Raw genomic sequence first — 3,493 nt, 5'->3', positions numbered from 1 at the left:
AAACTTACCTTCACAGATTTACCTATTTTGCAAATTCAGTACTCGATACATCTATATTACATTCATTATATTAATAATATGAATAATAATTATATGTTTAATATTGACATTTAATAAAATGCATTATTTAAACTATAAAATTATTTTAAGATTTTTTCATCAGGCTGAGGCAGGTGGATTACCTGAGCTCAGGACTTAAAGACCAGCCTGAGTTAGAGTGAGACCTCATCGCTAAAAATAATCAGGTGTTGTGGCAAGCACCTGTAGTCCCAGCTACTTGGGAGGCTGAGGCAGGAGTATCACTTGAACCGAGGAGTTTGAGGTTGCCGTGAGCTGTGTTGCATGGCACTTGGTTACCGATGGGGACAAAGTGAGACTCAGTCTGGGAAAAAAAAAATTCTTTCATCAAGAGTTAAGAGTTAAAATTTGAACCTCAGGTACATGCAAAGTTCAGTCACTGGGACATAATTTATAGTCAATTTGGGTAAGCCTGATGTCAATTGTAAGATATTTTATACTATTTTATAGTATTAATGCAGTGTCCAGGTTGAAGAAGTATTATATGAGGCTTTCCTTTAAGGAAAAAATAAAAAGAATTTCTTGATGGGGGGAAATATAGAAGAAAAAAAAAAGGATTTTAAGACAGTTTCAAGGGATTGTTTATATTTTCTCCCCTAACCCCAGCATCCCTACCTTTAAAAAATGATATTATAAATAACCCCAAATCTATGTTTTAAGTAACTTTGTAAAATTTTTTTAAAAACCTTCTATGAGAAATATTTAACATTTTTCAAGTTAAGCCATATTGTTTCTGTACCTTAAGTCCATTTATAATTTTTCTATTTATATATTTTCATTTAACTCTTATCCAGGATCCATTGATTTCAATGATCTGTATCTTACAATTCAACTATGATTAAGTGATCTAATAACTATTACAGAGTTAGCATGAAGTAAATCTACTGAATGCCATTCAAGTCTATTTTCTTCAGCTAAATTTAGTTCCATTTTGAATCAGTGAATTCTGATCAGGGTGTGAATTCTAGGGGATTAATTATCTGGCATGGTTTTCAACCTGACCTTGCCACTCTCACTAGTGTATTCTGTTTCTCCTTACATTATTTCCCTTTCCACAGACCATAAAATTTGATGATGTGCGTTCCTGGTAGAGGTTTGGGTTTTCAGTAGTGGCAGGCAGACTTATCAGTGACGGCTAACTAATGTAAATAATTGACTATCTCTAATGATTAACCAGTTTCCCCCAGTAAGTAGAAAGCTCACTGTTTTCTCACTTTGTAAACCTCTTAGACTTATAATTTAACTTCAACCTTTTTTTTTTTTTAAATGTCATAATTTGACCAAAGGAACTGCATCTTGTTGGTGAAAGCTGGAGACATTTATAAACTGTTTCTTAATTTTAATTCTTCACATTGAATTTCTTATGAAATATTTCAGATTTACATAGTGTAATATACATCCATGTATTCATCGCTAGGATTTAACAAACTAGTGTTCAATATTTAACTTTTATTAAAGTCTTTTAAGGTATGATGAGACAACTTGGGTTGACTTGGAGGGATTTTTAGACATGCAATGAATGTTTATGCTCTGGACTAAGCATGGGTTTCTGAGCACTGGGCACTGTTGAGTTTTAAGGTTAATCCCTACTGGGACTGGTTTCAATAAGACTCCCACCCCCACTATCATTAGTATACGTAAGGGTAGCATATCATTCTTCATTTTCATTCACTCAACACATACATACTGAGAAAGTTCTGGGAGCCAAATATTGTTCTGGAGACACAGCAGTGAGAAAAATAGAAAGGGAAAAAGATTTCCACCCTCATAGTCAACCCTAGTGGAAGCAGATAATAAGCAAGGCAAGTAAGTCAACTATATAGTAATGCTAGAGAGCTATTAAATGCTGATCACAAAAATAAAGCCGGGAAGGGAGATAGGAAGTGTGGGGAGTCAAGGACTTGTTCGTTGAAAAGGTAGAGTTGGAAGAGTGACCTGAAGAAAATCATGGAGTAAGACTTTGAGTTATCAAAAGAAGGAGCATTCCAGGCACTTGGAACAGCAAGGATGGCTGCCCTGAAGTGGGAGCTCTCCTGACACATTTCAGGAGCAACGAAAAGGCTGGTGTGGCTGAGTCTGTCCATGCTGAAGGAAAGAGGTGGTCAGAGAGCTCTAGGAGCCAGGTAGTCGATGGCCTGATAAGGGAAACCATTAGTGAGTTTTAACCGATGCCACCTAATTTGACTTACAGTGTAACAGGATCTTTCTGCAGCTATGGTGAGAAAGGGTCATAGGAAGCAATGCGGAAGCAGAAGGTCCAGTTCGGAGCTTCTTGATGATGATTCAAAGTATGTAGTAGCGGTCTAGCTGGATGTCCTGTAAGAAAGAACCCAAAGGGGTGGACTCTGTGAGGTGGGAGAGAGAAGGTGGGGGCACATGGAGAGGTGACCTGCTCTTTACTGAGACAGGGACTGCCGTGAGAACAACAGGATTTTGAAGGGAGTGTTCAAGAGGGACTATCAGAATTTCAGTTTTAAACAAGCTAAACTAAAGTAGCCTTAGACATCAAGGGGTGAGCAGAACAGAGGTCCAGGATAGAGATAAAAGTTTGGAACTCATCAGCATATAAATACGACTTAAAAAACAAGAGAATAGATGAGATCACCAGGAGAGTGAGCAGAAGTGGAAGACTGAGCCAGGGCAATGTTTATCATTAGAGGGAAAAAGGGAAAAGCAGACATAGAAAGCAGTAGCTGGAGAGTCCCAGTCTGTGGAGAGTAAGAAATGGGTATCCTGGAAGAAAAAGAAGGCATTTTAGGAGGGTGGTCAGTTGTGTTTAGTGTTGCTAACAGGTCACATAAATGAGTTCTGAGAAGTGACCAGCTGATTTGTTCATGGTCAAAGTCATTAGTGACTTTGATAGGAATTGTTCTAATGGATTAAGGGCTGAAAAAAAAATCTGATTGGAAGGGTTCAAGTTGGAAAAAGAAATTAGAGACACATACTGTAAACAACTGTTACAAATAGTTTTGTTGTAAAGAGAAAGATCAAAGATGATGTGCCAATAGGCCAGGAGGCACTGGCCAGCTGCGGAGGCAGGATTCTCTTAGAGTCTGCTGACAGCACCTGCTGTGTGCTGTGTGTGTGTGAGTAGTAGCTGTTTGTGATTGGTGACTTCAAAGGACCATGCCTTGGGTAGACAAGTAGGTTTTTGCAATGTTTTCCCTGATGTGCTGGTGCTAAAATGAGAGAGAGTCATCAAGCCAGCTGCTAATGTGCCAATAATCGTGTATATTATATCCAATAATTTTTCCAGATTTTTCTTTAAAAGTTAGTTTTTAACTATTTTACTTATGAGTTCTCTACATTACAGGTAGTTGTCTGCACGTGAGTCTCCCATCCTAGCCTGTTTCTTGAGAGAGTCCGCATGATTTTTCTTTAAATACCCATCTCATAGGCCAGCTCTTGCATGTAG

General features: G+C 38.0%; 1 protein-coding gene across 1 annotated transcript in view; it reads left to right on the top strand.

The window, feature by feature from the left end:
* The window catches only part of COBLL1 (cordon-bleu WH2 repeat protein like 1), a 161,651-nt gene that overhangs the window by 148,441 nt on the left and 9,717 nt on the right, over positions 1 to 3,493 (top strand). The window lies entirely within an intron of this gene.

This window comes from Otolemur garnettii, unplaced genomic scaffold (genome assembly GCF_000181295.1).
Source record: "Otolemur garnettii isolate 467f Iridium unplaced genomic scaffold, OtoGar3 scaffold00090, whole genome shotgun sequence".
In the NCBI taxonomy this organism is placed as follows: Eukaryota; Metazoa; Chordata; class Mammalia; order Primates; family Galagidae; genus Otolemur; species Otolemur garnettii.
The sequence above is the reverse complement of the archived record's forward strand: the minus strand, read 5'-3'. Positions and strand labels throughout refer to the sequence as shown.